The following is a 17,784-nucleotide window of genomic DNA, read 5'->3' on the forward strand; positions in this document are numbered from 1 at the left end:
TCACATGAGCATGTCACATGTCCTTACATGGCTTAATGACTCATAGGCTCTATCCCCTGTCATCCAGTCCCAGGTTCTGGCAGTCAGAGGTTTAGGGACACCCAGAGCATGGGGTTCCATCCCTGACCATCTTGGCTAATAGCCATTAATGAACCTACCCTCTATGAACTTATCTAATTCTGTTTTGAACCCAGTTTTACTTTTGGCTTCACAAGATCCCCTGGCAATGAGTTCATAAGTTGACTGTGTGTGGTGTGAAGAAATACTTCTTTATGTTTGTGTTAAACCTTCTGCTTATTAATTTCATTGGGTGAGCCCTGGTTCTTGTGTTATGCGAAAGGGTAAATAACACTTCTTTAGTCACATTTTCCACATCATTCATGATTTTATAGACTTCTGTCATATCCCAACTCAGTTTTATCTTTTCTAAGCTGAGCAATCACAATCTTTTTGATCTCTCCTCATGCAGAAGCTGCTCCATAAAGGAAGCCAAACATTTGAATTGTACCACTCAACTCAGTGGCACTGATCACTTGTGTGTAAGTGTTTGTGGGGTCAGTGTCTTAAACCTCATTGTATTAATCAGTTACAGTGGCAGTAATATTTATAACATTTAACTTGGATGATATTTAGGATAGGCTTCAAAATCGTCACTTGTGTGGTTTCTTGGTGAAAGCTCAGAGTTAAACATATTGCATTGTCATGTTAATAAACCCCTGCTGCCAAAGATCATACTTCATTTCTCCTTGATGTGAGAGAATAGTTGCATCCTTATTGGCTTGTCATAAAGTACTCTCTTCACTGCTTGATGGCTCCTTGACCTGGCTGTACTGGGGATTAGCTCTGCCCAGCTGATGCCCGTTTCCAGCAGTTGCATTCCATCACTTTCTGACTTTCTGTCTTTGTCTGTGGTCCTTCTCATAGACTTGAAGGTCAGAAGGGACCATCTTGATCATCTAGTCTGACTTCCTGCATGTTGCAGACCACAGAACCTCACCCACTCTTGAAATAGACCCCTGACCTCTGGCTGAGTTACTGAAATCAGGGTTACTCAAATCAGGGTTTAAAGACCTGAAGTTACAGAGAATTCACCATTTAAGCTAATCTAAACCTGCAAATGACCATGCCCCATGACGCAGAGGAAGTCTAACCCCTCCCCCCCAGAGTCTCTGCCAATCCAACCCAGGGGAAAATTCCTTCCAGACCCCAAATATGGCAATCAGTTAGACCCTGAGCATGTGGGCAAGACCCACCAGCCAGAGACCTGGGAAATAATTATTTGTAGTAACTCAGAGCCCTGCCCATCTTGTGTCCCATCTCCATCAGTTGGGGATTTTTGCTACTGGCAGTTACCAATGGGCCACATGCCATCATAGGCAGTCCCATCATACCATCCCCTCTGTAAACTTATCAAGTTCAATCTTGAAGCCAGTTAGGTTTTTTGCCCCCACTACTCCCCTTGGAAGGCTGTTCCAGAACTTCACTCCTCTGATGGTTAGAAACCTTTGTCTAATTTCAAGCCTAAACTTGTTGATTGCCTGTTTATAACCATTTGTTCTTGTGCCCACATTGGCACTTAACTTAAATAACTCCTCTCCCTCCCTGGTATTTATCTCTCAGATGTATTTATAGAGAGGAATCATAGCCTTCTTTTGGTTAGGCTAAACAAGCCAAGCTCTTTGAGTCTCCTTTCATAAGGTAGGTTTTCCATTCCTTGGATCATCCTAGTAGCCCTTCTCTGTATCTGTTCTAGTTTGAATTCATCTTTCTTAAACGTGGGAGACCAGAATTGCACACAGTATTCCAGATGAGGTCTTTCTCCTCCTCTGTTGCTTCCAACTGATAAGTCCCCAGTTTATAGCAAAAATTCTTGTTAGTCCTTAAATGCATAACCTTGTACTTTGCAATATTAAATTTCATCCTATTTCTTATTGACTATATCTTCCAACTTTGTGTCATTCACAAATTTTATTAGCGCACTCTCATTTCTTTTTGTGCCAACGTCAGTAATAAAAATGTTAAATAAGATTGGTCCCAAGTCTGATTCCTGAGGGACTCCACTAGTAACCTCTCTCCAGCCTAATAGTTCATCTTTCAGTACGACCCGTTGTAGTTGCCCTTTAAGCAGTTCCTTATCCACCTTTCAATTCTCATTTGAATCCCCATCTTCTCCAATTTAACTAATAATTTCCCATGTGGAACTGTATCAAATGCCTTACGGAAATCCAGGTAGATTAGATTTACTGCATTTTCTTTGTCTAAAAACTCAGTTATTCTTCTCTCACTCCAGGAGTCCTGCTTTCTCTTCATGACTTGTCCCTCTGGCTAGATCACCCAGTGATTTCCCTTTCTGGGACCCCTTTCCAAGTCTCTCCCAACAAACAGCATTCAACAACACTCACGCCTGCTACCCTGCCTCTGTCCCTCTTGCTGTGACTCACACAGTCTGCTAGTTCACTGCCCCTGGCAGTATGACTTGGCAGTTGTTGATAAGGGAACCCAGGTCCCCCCTCTTCTCTGGGTTCCAGTCCAGGGCCCTTTACCAAGCAGTCAACGTCTGCAGCCTTCCTAAACTTACTGTTTTTGCCCCAGACTACTTCCTACCTTGCTTCCACTCATTCTAGTCAGACCCCTCTCTCCCAGAGTTGTCTAGGTCTGAGGAATTCCTATTCCTCCTTCCCTCAGGGAGACTGATTGCCATTCTTCACTTTGCAGCCCCTCGTCTGTTGCCAGTCTTTTGACTTTCTGTAAGCCCCGCCTGTTACCTCACAGGTGAGCTTCCTTCCAATTAGTGGCTGATTTGGTTTGCCTGGTATGGGGAGTATACCCCATCTCAGTCTGTTTATTCCAATTGATACCATGTAAATAGACATGGCAGAAATAGAGGCTTTTTAAATTCAGTAGATCTTCCTTGAAACATTTTTCAGTGATATCTAAAATATTAAAAGTAAACTGAACATGATTTTGTAAAACAACCAGAATCAGGTTTTTAATGCAAACCCATTAGAATTTAGTGTAGCTATGGAAAAAAGTGCAATTATTTCAGGAAATGTATCTATTAATTAGCATCAGAGCTTCCATTCAGGGCCGGCTCTAGGTTTTTTGCCGCCCCAAGTAAAAAAAATTTTGGCTGCCCGCCGTCCCAGCCCTGGGCTCCTCGCCGCACCCCCATGCTGCCCCAGCCCTGGGCTCTCCCCCCCCACCCCCCCCCCCGCCCCCCCACCGCGCGCCCCCCTCCGCCCCCCCCACCGCCCCCCCCCCCCACACCTCCTGCCGCCCCAGCCTTGGGCTCTCTCCCACCCTCCCCAACCTGCACCCTCCTTCCGCCGCAGCCCTGGGTCACTGGTAACTCGCTCCCACGGCAGGTCATTCAGCATGAATTTTAGATGTGCACAGAACACAGACAGGATTGGTTCCCATATGGTTACAGAACTGCAGTAAAGTGGAACAATTTTCAGCTTGTGTGACTGGAGGATATCTGGATGTATATTATAAGACTGTCCTACATAAATGAGGAAAAGTTGAGGTGCCTTTATTATTCTTTTCTTCCACTCTTTCTTTCTATGGGGAATTTACCAATGCAATATCACTGTCTTCCTTTTAAACAAACAAACAAACAAACAAACAAAAAGGCAATGGCTGTTGAAAATAGCAATTCCAGCCCTAATAAGCACTGGGAAGCATTTCTTGCTCAATTTTATCCTACTTTTTCTACAGCAAGTTACAGTGGATCAGTATATTTGATTTGGGAGAAATGAAGTAACAGCTGCCCAAACTGAGCTTGAGCACTCCTAAATTTTGAGGTGTTCTGGAAGGCAGGTGATGGGGGCGGGGGAAAGGGGGCTGTGGCTCCGCGGGGGAGCATGGCAGCATATATGCAGCAGTGTGTCTGGCGCTGTGCGGAGCTAGACATGCTGGTCTGAGTGGCACGGTAAGGGGGCTGGCGGGTTGGATGGGGTGGAAGTTCGGGGGGGCAGTCAGGGGCAGGGAGAAGGGGGGGTTGGATGGGTCAGGGGTTAGGGGGGCAGTCAGGGGACAGGCAGCGGTTGGATAGGCATGGGAGTCCCGGGGATTTGTCAGGGGACAGGTAGGGGGTGGGGTCCTAGGGGGGAAGTTGGGGCGGTCTCAGGAGGGGGCAGTTGGGGACAAGGAGAAGGGAGGCTTAGGGGGTGGGATCCTGGGGGGCAGTTAGGGGCAGGGGTCCCGGGAGGGGGTGATCAGGGGACAGGGAGCGGGGGGGGGCTTGGATGGGTTGGGGTTTCTGTGGGGGGCAGTCGGAGGGGGTGGATGGTGGCAGGCTGGGGCTACCCTCCCTCCCTGTGGAGTGTCCTATTTTTTGAATGTTAAAATATGGTATCCCTACCCTTCAGAGTGCAGCTCTCCATTCATAGGAGGCTGCAGCATGAGGTCTCAGCTATCTCACTCCCTCCCCCTCTTTCCTGTTGGTAGTGGCCAAGGGAATGCTGGGAAATGTAGTTCTTTCCCTGCTCCAGGGCTGGCTCTATAGGCAGGGAGCTAACCAAGGAACTACAGCTCCCAGGGCCCCCTGTTGGTTCTCAGCTCCCATGCTGGATCCCTGCTGCCCCTGCAAATGGGCTGCCCCAAGCAGGTGCTTGCTTTGCTGGTGCCTAGAGTTGCCCCTGCTTCCATTGAACATAAAAGAGAATACTTAGCCAAAGAAATTGTTCAGGGTTTTTTTTTTCCCCCACAGGGGTTACTTCAACACCAAATAATAGCATCTAGTCCTTGTGGTTCTGGTAATTCTTGCCTACTTGGGTATCATTCCCAGAAAGTGAAAGTGGAATCAGATCTAGAAATGTCAGTGTCACTGTCTCATCATGTTGGTGCAATATATTTCCTAGTCATTTCCTTTTCCAATTAATTCTCCTGTTTACAGTTCCCCCAAGAAGGCTCTTAGACACACTGACTTTGTGCTTAGCAAACTCTACCCTGTACCACTTGTGGCAGTATCCTTCAATAGTTTTAAAATGAACTTCATTATAGAAAAGTTCAATTGTTGTTTATTGGGAGCGCTGCGAAGCAGTGTGTGTGATTTTAGAAATATATAAATCCTGTGATAGTGTTGTACTAAAGAACAGATAAGTATCACATCGTCTCCTCACCCAGTCACAGTTACTTCCCACATCTGACTCTTCAGAGTGGTAGCTACTTCTTTGATTTTACCACATGTGGTAAAATCATGTCTCATTTTTATAAGAAAAACTACCTTGCTTCTCTCCGCTCCCCCCCACCCCCAACTACTGTGTATTCAGTCTTCACACATCAATGACTGTTGTCAAACCTGTCAACTTAATTGTTTGGGATTATTTTGCATGGCAGTATTACTGTCTTGCAGTGGGCTGGAAAAGCAGCATTATTCCTTCTATATTTTTGACATTTTTCCTTTAAAAAAAAAAAAAAGAAAAAGAAAAGGGAAAAAAAGTACCTAACATTCCTCCCAGCTTTTGAATGTTTCCATTGTCATTTAACAACCAGCACTTAGGTTACTTAATTGGACACTCTTTCTTTTAAAAGCATTAAAAGTGAGTTCCATGCAATTTGAATTACATGTGCAATTATGCAGCACTTTGCCTGTTCTTTAAAAATTAAAGAAATAGTCACACTATTAAATAAAGGCTGAAGTCTAACATTTATTATCTGATATTTGCCTTTGAAACTCAAAATAATATTTGAGAATAGTTGCACGTGACTGTTGTCTGTTGCTATATAAGTACATAAAGTATAGGGTCTACAGTGAATTAACTCTGACCTTTGCTCGCCGAACCTGACCAATCTTGGTTGAGTGCATTATTATCAAAAGAACCTAATGTAGAATACATAATCAAAGACATAATCAAAAGAACCTAATGTAGAAGACATAATTTAACAGGGGTAGTGAGTGGAAAAGGCTGCTAATCTTTCTCACACCTTCTTTCTCACTAATTTAACTAATTTAACTGATCTTGCCCCATTAAAGTCAATGGGAGCTTTGCCATTGACTTCCTGGAATGAAGGATCAAGCCCTTGTAACATAAGCAAGAGAAGCTAGCTTGTGCCCTGTCTTCCCACATACACAGCAGATTTCCCCTTTGTGAACTCTTCTTTGTTTCATAAAGAGGTCAGGACAGATTCTAGCCGCATTAAGCTTCTGCTGGGTGCAGTAGAGAGTGGGGAGCTTATCAGAGAGCTGGTTATGGCTCTCGGATTCTCTGCCTTGTCGTGGATTTTGCTGCTGTAATGTGCACCAGCTTGCAAGGTCTTTTAAAAAATCATGCACCGCCTCAGGATTCCCAGCACATATTGCATTCCAACCACACCCATTCCCTATCCCTCTTGCCCCCACCAGGGCAGAGATGTTATAGGGTCAAGCTTTATTGACTGTATCTCTGTCAGGAATTTCCACACTTCAGCGGAATACACAGCTACTCAGTCTCTTCTAAGACCATTGAAAGGGAGTGTTGTGGGGGCAGACAATCTGCTCCAATATATTTTTCAGTTGCTCATGTCTATGCAGCTGCATACAGAAAGCTGCATTTTGAACATGTGGCTAATTACACCAAAAGGGGGCTAAAGCGATATCTCAAGGCCAAATACATCATGGAAAGAAAAAATAGCTTTTATGAAATTGTCAATGGATTGCCTAAAAGCAGGGACATGCACAGAAATAAAAATTTGGCTGCTTTTGGAGGGGCACTTTCTGTGCCCCCCTGCTGCCCTAGGACCAGTGGAGCTCGCTCTCCCTCTGTAGCTGGAGGAGTTCTGTGCCCCACTCCCGCTGATGGGGGTTCATCCATTTTAGAATGTGTGACTTGTCTGGATGATTGAGTCACTGAAGAATTACCAACAAAGATCAAAAACCTACAGGGGTTGCCAGGTGCAGAAAAGATTGCAGCACCACATCCAGACAACAGGAGGCACTGAAAAGAGGTGAGTGCCCCATCACAGTCTACTGCTTAGTGGGTGAGGAGAGCTAATAATGCATGACACCGAGAAGGCTGAAGTGTTTAATGCCATTTTGCTTTAGTTTTCTCTTAAAAAAAAAAAAAAAGGACAATTATGACTAGATACTAAAAACAATCAATATTAACAACAAGGGGGAAGGAACACAAGCCAGAATAGAAAAAGAACAGGTTGAAGAATATATAGATAAGTTAGAGGTATTCAAGTCAGCAGGGCCTGATGAAATTCAACATAGGATACCTGAGGAACTGGCTGAAACAATCTCAGAACCATTAGCGATTATCTTTAAGAACTCTGGAGGACAGGTGCCAAAGGACTGGGGAAGGGCAAAGATTGTTCCCTTTTTAAGATAAGTATTAAGAAGACTCAGGGAATTATAGACCCATCCACCTAACTTTGATAACTGGAAATATACTAAAACAAATGATTAAGCAATCCATTTGTAAGCATCTAGAGGATAATAGGGTAATAAGTAATAGCTAACATGGATTTGTCAAGAACAAATCATGCCAGACAAACCAAACTTTATTTGACAGGGTTACTGGCCTAGTGGATGGGGAGAAGCTGTAGACATTATAATATTGATTTTAATAATGCTTTTAACATAGCCCCACGTGACAGTCTTATAAACAAACTAGGGAGATGTCTAGATAAAATTATAAGGTGAGTGCACAACTAGTTGAAAGGCTGTATTCTTCAGAGTAATTATCAATGGTTCATTGTCAAATTTTGGGGGAGGATGCATGTAGTGGGGTTCAGCAGGGATCTGTCCTGAGTTTGGTACTATTCAATATTTTCATTAATGCACTGGGTAATGGAAAGTAAGCTTATAAAATTTGCAGTTGACACCAAACTGGGAGGGGTTGCAAGCACTTTGGAGGACAGAATTAGAATTCAAAATGACCTTGACAAATTAGAGAATTGGTCTGAAATCAACAAGATGAAATTGAATAAAGGCAAGTCCAAGGTACTTTGCTTAGGAAGGAAAAATCAAATGCACAGCTCCAAAATGTGGAATAATTGGCTAGGTGGCTGTACTGCTCAAAAGGACCTGGGGGTTCTCATGCATCACAAATTGAATATGAGCCAACAATGTGATGCAGTTGTAAAAAAGGCTAATTTCATTCTGGGGTGCATTAACAGGAGTGTTATAAGTAAGACACTGGAAATAACTGTCCTCTCTACTCAGCAGGAAGCCTCAGCTGCAGTACTGTGTCTAGTTCTTTGTGCCACACTTTTGGAAAGATGTGGGCAAACTGGAGAGAATCCAAAGGAGAGCAACAAAAATGATACCAGTTTTATAAAACCTGACTTATGAGCTAGGGTTAATTTTTTTTTTAAAAAAAAGGTGTGTTTTAGTTTTGAGAAAAGAAGACTGAGGTGGGGACCTGATACATTTTCAAAGATGTTAAGGGCTGTTATAAATGCAGTGTGATCAGTGGGCTTGGAAACAAGTGAAGGTAGGACAAGGGGCTTAATCTGCAGCAAGGGAGATTTAGGTTAGATATTATGGAAAACTTAAAAACAATAAGGACTGTTAACCACTGCAGTAGGCGTCCAAGGGAGAATGTGGACTTCCCATGAAGGGATGGTTTTAAGAACAGGTTGGACAAATGCCTGTCAGGAATGGTCTAAGTATACTTGGTTCTGCCTCATGCAGGGGCATGGACTAGATGACCTCTTGAGGGTCTTTCCAGCCCTATAATTTTATGATTCTATGGGCTGGATTTCCCAGCCAGACTTATCTCCCATGACATGCTGCACAGCTCACCAAGAGAGGAGAATGTGGTGCATCATGGGGAATGTAGTTTGGTCAGGGAGCCCAGCCTATAGAGGAAAATAGGTGCATTTGGGCATTTCCAAATTGAAGTACTTTGTTTTTTGGCTGAAATATTTCAAGTTTTGATTTTTCTGTTTGGGAATAAAATCCATTTTCTAACCAGCTCATAGATGCATAGACTTTAAGGTCAGAAGGGACCATCATGATAAAATATTCTGACCTCCTGCACATTGCCGGCCACAGAACCTCACCCACGCACTCCTGAAATAGACCCCTAATCTCTGGCTGAGTTACTGAAGTCCTCAAATAATGGTGTAAAGACTTCAAGTTACAGAGAATTCACAGCTCTACCTGTGACGCTTAGAAAAATGCCAGGCTTGGAAATACCTAAAGTTTAGCAATCAGTTTTAGGCTCTCCTCAGTTACAATTGATTTCATTATGTTGGTGCTCTGATACTGTGGTGATGGAATACCACCATACAAGTGATTGTAAATAAAAGTATTCTTGGATCACTACTTGCATTTGAAGGCAAAAGAATTCATATTATTTTAATTTAGAGGATGAATCTTTGATTCCTTAAGCACTATAATATGTTCACTAATAAATAAATCAGCACAGATATGGATTAATAATAGATGCCATATTTCACAACATCCTACATTATTCAGGTCTCTGTCTCCCTTCCCCCCTGCACTACTTTTCTTTCCTGTGACCCCCATGCCTCCCACTTCTTCCTTCCAGGCTCCCTTCTCTCTCCCTGCCTCTTTCCTTTGACTGTTTTTTTTTTTTTGTTAGTAATATTAGAGCTTGTGAAAGTACAGCTAAAATTTGAGCAATGCTGTCAAGTAAAAACAGATTTTTGTTTATTTCATCATCAAAAGAAGTTCAAAAGAAGTTCCTGGTGTAGAATTCAAGACAGAGGATCACACTAATTAAAGTATGAAATAAATATTCATTGCAATATGCCCTAATTGCTTTGAATTTTAGAGCATTTTTCCCTGATACATGCTTGTTTAAAAGATGAGTCCTTAAAATTCAGATGTTTAGAAAGGGCTGGTAACAAGTTCTTTCTTTGCTGTCTCTCAGTGCCAAGGAAGGAACGTATCTTCAAAGCATCTTGACCTTTAGAGTTTCAATCAAGGCCCTGTATCAAGGAAGTAGTCTGGGTTGGCCTCCCAAACTTTCCTGTCCTCTTGAGATTTCTACTACTTTCCCCACACTACCATAGTCCGTATTCTCTGAGGATGATCCCAAAGTACATAAAAATGTTCAACAGTTTCAACTAAAAACTATGAAGCTCTCCCTTAAAGAAAGAGATTAAATCTAACAGAAACTAGTATATAGATACATTTCCTGGAATCTCTAAGGGTGAAGACAAATAGCCCTCAGACTGGCTGGCCAAAATGTAAACAATCTTTAACTTCCTTCCGGTAAGGTATGAAAAGGGGAGTGTTACTGGTTTTCAAGCAGGGGGAAAGGGTAGAGCAAGGCTGGGGCAGAGACAGAAGTAATAGCAGTAGTAGCAGTGCAGAAGTAAGAGTAGCAGTACCACAACCCCCCACGACAATAACCTTGCAACCCCCCCACAACTCCATGGAATTGGCCCCAAAGGACATTAGCATGGGCCAGAATCTATCCTTAGAATTTCGAGGAAAGAAAGAAATTATCTCTCCAGCATGGTAAAATCAGTTGTGACACTCCTCCTTCAAAGTAGTAATGGGCAATTTAATTGAAAGGCACGTCTGAAAATTACCAGATATAGTCGATTTATTTTTGATGAATTTTCAGAGAGACCCCATTTGCAGAAGGGTCTTGACCTGGTTATCCTAATGCATCTGCTACTGTGCATGCAGATCAGTTGCCCATTTTCACAGAAATAGCAATTTACCCATGAAAAAATGTTTGTGTGAACAAATCCAGTGCAAATGAGTTTTGCATGTACAAATTCTATTAGCTGCATGTACATGTTACAGTGGGCAAATATTGTGCATACTAAATTGTGAACTCACAGATACATGTTAGTCATAGAGTCATAGACTTTAAGGCCATAAGGGACCATCATGATCGTCTAGTCTGACCTCCTGCACAACGCAGGCCACAGAATCTCATCCACCCACTCCTGTAATAAACCCCTCGCCTATGTCTGAGCAGCTATGGAAGTCCTCAAATCATGGTTTAAAGACTTCAAGATGCAGAGACTCCTCCAGCAAGTGACCCGGGCCCCACGCTGCAGAGGAAGGTGAAACCCCCCCAGGGCTTCTGCCAATCTGCCCTGGAGGGAAATTCCTTCCCGACCCCAAATATGGCAATCAGCTAAACCCTGAGCATTAGGGCAAGACTCACCATCCAGACACCCAGGAAAGAATTCTCTGTAGTAACTCAGATCCTACCCCATCTAAGATACGGGATGTGGACCTGAGGCTGAAGAGGATCCTAACGGGAGCGGGAAAGAATCCACTGATTGCCCTTCATGTGGGAACAAATGATACATCTAGATTCTCGCTGGAATGTATCAAGGGAGACTATGCCAGGCTGGGGAAGAAGTTTAAGGAAATCAAGGCTCAGGTGATCTTCAGTGGGATTCTACCTGTTCCTAGAGAAGGGCAACAAAGGTGTGACAAGATATGATGATCAACAGATGGCTTAGGCAGTGGTGCTATAAGGAGGGCTTTGGGATGTATGGCCACTGGGAGGCATTCATGGACAGAGGACTATTCTCTCGGGATTGACTTCCCCTGAGTAGGGAGGGAAATAGACTTCTAGGATGGAGGCTGGCACAACTGATTAAGAGAGCTTTAAACTATGAATTTGGGGGAGATGGTTGGGAGATGTCCAGGTAATCACCACGCCGGATTTTAACATTGAGAGGGAAGAAAACGAAGTAAGAAAGGATACAGCCAGGGTAGGAGAATGGACATAAGAAGGAAGGGTAGTGTAGATACCAGTCTACTATGTGATACTGGTGGTAGAATGTCAATGCCTAATCAGGTAAAGAATGTGAGCGAAGCCAAATAGCAAAAATTAAGATGTTTGTACACCAATGCGAGGAGTCTAGGTAACAAAACGGAGGAACTAGAGTTACTGGTGCAGGAAGTGAACCAGATATTATAGGGATAACAGAAACATGGTGGAATAGTAGTCATGACTGGAGTACAGGTTTTGAAAGGTATGTGTTGTTTAGGAAAGACTGAAATAAAGGCAAAGGTGGTGGAGTAGCATTGTATATCAATGATGAGGTAGACTGTAAAGAAATAAGGAGTGATGGAATGGATAAGACAGAGTCTGTCTGGGCAAAAATCACATCAGGGAAGAAAGCTACTAGAGCCTCCCCTGGAATAGTGCTTGGGCTGTGCTATAGACCACTGGGATCTGATTTGGATAGGGATAGAGCCCTCTTTAATGTTTTTAATGAAGTAAATACTAATGGGAATTGTGTGATCATGGGAGACTTTAACTTCCCAGATATAGACTGGAGGACAAGTGCTAGTAATAATAATAGGGCTCAGATTTTCCTGGATGCGATAGCTGATGGATTCCTTCACCAAGTAGTTGCTGAACCAACAAGAGGGGATGCCAGCTTAGATTTGGTTTTGGTGAGTAGTGAAGACCTCATAGAAGAAATGGTTGTAGGGGACAACCTTGGTTCGAGCGATCATGGGCTAATTCAGTTCAAACTAAATGAAAGGATAAACAAAAATAGATCTGTGACTAGGGTTTTTGATTTCAAAGGGGCTAACTTTAAAAAATTAAGGAAATTAGTTAGGGAAGTGGATTGGACTGAAGAACGTATGGATCTAAAGGCGGAGGAGGCCTGGAATTACCTCAAGTCAAAGTTAGAAAAACTATCAGAAGCCTGCATCCCAAGAAAAGGGAAAAAATTCATAGGCAGGAGTTGTAGACCAAGCTGGATGAGCAAGCATCTCAGAGAGGTGATTAAGAAAAAGCAGAAAGCCTACAAGGAGTGGAAGATGGGAGGGATCAGCAAGGAAAGCTACCTTATTGAGGTCAGAACATGTAGGGATAAAGTGAGAAAGGCCAAAAGCCATGTAGAGTTGGACCTTGCAAAGGGAATTAAAACCAATAGTAAAAGGTTCTATAGCCATATAAATAAGAAAACAAAGAAAGAAGAAGTGGGATCGCTAAACACTGAGGATGGAGTGGAGGTTAAGGATAATCTAGGTATGGCCCAATATCTAGAGAAATGTTTTGAGAACTTGGCCCTTAAAGGTCCTGTGAAGTTTGCACCTCCAGTGTCAGATATAGAAACTTTCCAGTACAGAAGAAAATTACACTATATAGTTATTGATAGTTACCATCAACTTTAATGCAAATACAGAAAATATGTGGAATAATGTGTGAAATACATTTAAAACATCAAGGAAATGGTCAATTTTTTGAATGCCTCAATATATGAAATATCCAAATATGACTTAAACAGTTAGCAGAAAATCCTTTCCATAGGGCAAACTTCAAATAAATGGGTGCTGTGTTAGGCAGGTGAGAGTTGACAGGGAAGGAATGGTCCTTGTTGCCGTAAAATCCTCTTCCTTGCTCCAGGCCATAGAGTGGCATAGGATTTTCCGAGCAGTTGTGACTGTTGTTCAAAATTCACCCAAAGTTTGCATGGAGAAGACCCTGACAATGGACTTGGGTGAGGTGCAGTGCAGTAAGGCAGCTATAACCCCCTCTGCACCAGGGCCTGTAATGTCCAGAAAGTGAGTAGTGCTAACCGAAGGGGTTGAAAGTAGGACAGCTTGGGGAATGTGCTGATTTAGCAAAGTGCTGAGCACTCTGGGTACAACCCGGCAAACCACTTAAGCACATACAGGATTGTGGTCAGAGCGCTCAGAACCTTGCAGGATTGAGGCATAGAAGCAGAAGGCACTTTACTACAGGTTTGTCTTGAGTTACAATGGATCTTAATTATTTTTTTAATTTGTACTGTAACAGGATACATCAAAGGTAAAGAGACATGAAAGGTGTAATTTCCCTAGAGAATGAAATGTTGCTGTTGTCAAGTTTGGCCCTGCATCCTGTCATTCTGTTCGGATATCTGCTTAGTTTTGTCATGTCTCTGTCTTAGTTTTCCACTGATGCCATTACATAATTGCCTGAAGCTCTACTAATTAGTTATTAGCTTTCTCTCTTACCCTCTGCTTGTTGAACCATTTTTTTTGTTATGGGATCTAGCAGTACTATTGCCTATAAGGGCACTGGGTTGGATTTTTAGCAGTATGGTTCTGTCACCATTCATTACAAGATTCTGTGTTAGGCGATCTTTGAAATAGTCGAATTGCCTTGGCTTCCATGTGCATAGGATTCCATTAAATAATTCACTCTTTTTCCCCCCAACTCTCCCATGCAATAATGTTCATAAAATTGCCTGCTGAGGTCATTTTTCTAGTGTAAGGATAGAGTATGCCTTAAGATGTCACTTTGATCTCCTTAGCAAGGTCAAACACAGTAGCTCATAGTGTTATTTAAGAATCCATTGTTGCAGCCCTTTTTAGATGTTAGGATTAGCTGTATCCTTGAAGAGTTTCATGTCATGAATATATACTGCAATAAAACATTTTAAAAAAAAAAGCAAGCTACATTTTTTTTCAAATGCTAGCAAATGCTAATACGGTTGTTATTTTTTCTCAAATATGTTGCTTGAATAGTTTTCCTTTTCCCAGTCAAACAATTTTGTTGGTAAATCTCTCAATGCAGTAGCAGTAAGTAGTATTTCTTATTTATTAAGTACAGTGGTGCAAAACTAAAGTCCTGATTTCAATGGAAATTGCACACATAGAGGCCTCGGAGAAATTGGGCCCTGAATCTACTTCTTGTATTATATTTTAGCATATTTTAAAGATTTACATGTTCCTGCAATATTCTGTGGGCCTGTTTTTTTAAATCCATAAAACATAATTAATTCTAGCTCTTGTTCTCTTTTCAAAAATCCACTTTTCCTTGACCCAAACACCCTTCAGATATAAAGAATGCAACATGATTTCTTTGTAGAAGGAGTCAGACAATGCATCAGTCAGTTGTCTCACCTGAAAATCTGTATAATAAGGGTCCTGTTATGTGAAAGTTATGTAACCATATTTTAATCCACATCTGCGGATTTTTATTCTTCCTTCAATTGAATAGCTTGACTCACTTAACAGTAAATTATGTAAGGAACATTATGGAAACAATGACATATAAGATGAAAAAAAGTTGGCATTCATCATTTTATAGATGAAATAAACAGGTCATTAGGGATGAAAACTATATGCTGTAGGAATAGAGACAATAAACTAGAAGCAAACAAAAAGAAAAAAAAAAGCATGTGAAAGTAAAAAAAAAAAAAAAAAGAAGCTTACCTTATTCTTTGCCATAAAACTAACATAATGCTTAACAATGTGACCTCAGAATCAGAAAGTCATCACAGTAATTGCTTATGAGCATATATGAAAGACTTAGTGAAAGTGAAGATGATTGGTAGCGCTAATATAATGCGGTACATATTGCATTATATTTGGGACCAAGCCTACATCACTCATCACTAAAAATGCAACAAGAAGGTCTAAAAGAAGTGTCAGAGTAAGTGGGATCTCCTCAATTAGCAACAGTGAATGTTTTTGAGTAAAGGCAAAAAGCTGCAAATACCAAGTGCATTTCTGAGGGCAGGTCTACACTTACTTCCTGGTCTGGCCGTAAGCAATCGATCTTCTGGGATCGATTTATCGCATCTTGTCTAGACGCGATAAATCGATCCCGGATCGATCCCGGAAGTGCTCGCCGTCGACGCCGGTACTCCAGCTTGGCGAGAGGAGTACGCGGCATCGACGGGGGAGCCTGCCTGCCACGTCTGGACCCGCGGTAAGTTCGAACTAAGGTACTTCGAATTCAGCTATGTTATTAACGTAGCTGAATTTGTGTACCTTAGTTCGAAGTGGGGGGTTAGTGTGGACCAGGCCTGAGTTTAGCTTTCTGTTCTCACCTAATAATATAGTTAGAGTTGGATTGAACTGATCCCTTCTTCGCTCTTTGTCTCAAAGACTTCCTCCTCTTCGCCTCAAAAAAGGAAAACCCAACCAATCAACTAACCAAAATTCCAAACACACATCTTTTTGGACAGTCTTTTCTTTAAATAAAACAATTGTTATGCTTTACACTTCAGATACAAAGTTTGGGAATATTAGGGTTTTTTTAAAAGATTATTAGAAAGCGAGTATTTTATGGTACCCACATCTTAGGTTAATACAGGATTTTATACAAAGGGCCATTTACACTGTTATACTAGATATTCACATTTTTTAAAAAATCTCCATTGTTTTCATTTCACATTTTTCTGCTAATGATCATTAGAATAAATGGAAAACACGTAACCTATTTCCGATAGCAGTTATGATGTTGTGAAGACACAACTTCTTCATGGACCATTGCACACACTTCTAAATTAGTATTAAAATGACATAAATTACCATTTTTGCAGGATGAATGAATTTGGATTAGGCAAGAGCTTCATTTAAAAATGCACTTCATATGTGCTTACAAAATCTAATATGAAGAGAAAAATATGGGCCTCCATCTTAACTGTATGGGCCATGCTATGTTTAACTGTAATTGCATCAGATTTCACAAGTGTTGGTCCACTGGATAGAAGACTTCTAGGGAAAGCCCAAGGTGCTGCAGTAAGAGCTGGTAGTGATTCAGGTGGCAACACTTATTCCCAGAGTCCTGGCTCCGTGGGCTGAGTCATCATTATTCAATTTCCAAGGATTGTGCTAAGGAGACAGTATATTGCTGGAGGCTCAATCTATCAAATGAGACAAAAAACTAAAAATCAGACCATTGACATTCATTAAAGATCCCATAGCATTTTCTCCAAAGTATGGTGCAACTCCCAGTGTCTTGAACTCATGTAATTACATTCTGCTTATCTAAATTAGCTTTGTAGTTTTCAGTTGCACAATGTAGTCTCTTCCTCTCCTAAAGGGATGTGTAGTATTCTTGCATGCTATTAAACTGTTGCAGCAGCTCACAACAGAGATGGCTGTAAATTCAGCTGGGAGAAGTGATCCCTATATGTGCTTGTGCAATCAGTAAAGTTCAAGCAGTGCTTTGTGAGCCATCTGTATGAGAAGGGCTAGATAAATTTAAGATCATTATCATTAAAGAAAATCAGAAAGCTTTTAGATTTCCTTTAGGAACTGAAAATTTCCCCCTTATGTAGCATAAATTGTATATTTATTCATATACAGTCTACAAAGTTATTTGTCTGCAGTCACTCTGCACCATTGAATTGTTTCCACTTTAAAAGTTCATTTCAGTTAGTGTATGAGAAGGGAAATCATTTTTTGACCATAGGCACTCATTCTCACAGATGGCAAAAAGACACTTTCAATTTATAGGATGACATGAAGATTTCCCACTTTCTAAGATCTTAACATGAGGATATTTTCCTTTCAGGGGAATTATTCACTTCATCTTTTGGTTGTGATCAACTATAGTTTTCTTTTTGTTTGATTTAGGAGGTGCCTAGAAACGGTGGCAATAGTTCTTACCAGTCATCTAACATAGAATTGTACCTGATGTACAATTTTATTTTTACCTTCATTTAGGGTCAGTATGCTTTTGACTTGCACATCCAAAGTGGGGAAGTTGGAGCTTAATTATCTTAGCTGTTGCCTGAGAGAATGAGACAGTCACAAGCTAATGATTATGTATTTTCTGGGGAGCTCAGAGTTCATTCTTTCAGAGACCTTATTTTCAGTCCCATGCAGAGATACAATTTTCAAGGACACATCATGATGGGGTTTGCAACAGATGTTTAGAAGATAACTAGAAGCAAATAGACTTGTATTGACCTCATTGGTGCAAGTCCATTGAATCCAATAGGACTATTTGTGTGAGGTAAGGATTAGTCCAGGGCCGGCTCCAGGCACCAGCGCGGCCAACGGAAAGGGGCGGCATGTCTGGCTCTTCGGCGGTGGGTCCCTCAGTCCCTCTTGGAGGGAAGGACCTGCTGCCGAATTGCCGCCGAAGGATGAAGTGGTAGCGGTAGAGC

The sequence above is a fragment of the Terrapene carolina genome, unplaced genomic scaffold, assembly GCF_002925995.2.
Source record: "Terrapene carolina triunguis isolate 2854851 unplaced genomic scaffold, T_m_triunguis-2.0 Scaffold95, whole genome shotgun sequence".
Taxonomy (NCBI): Eukaryota; Metazoa; Chordata; order Testudines; family Emydidae; genus Terrapene; species Terrapene triunguis.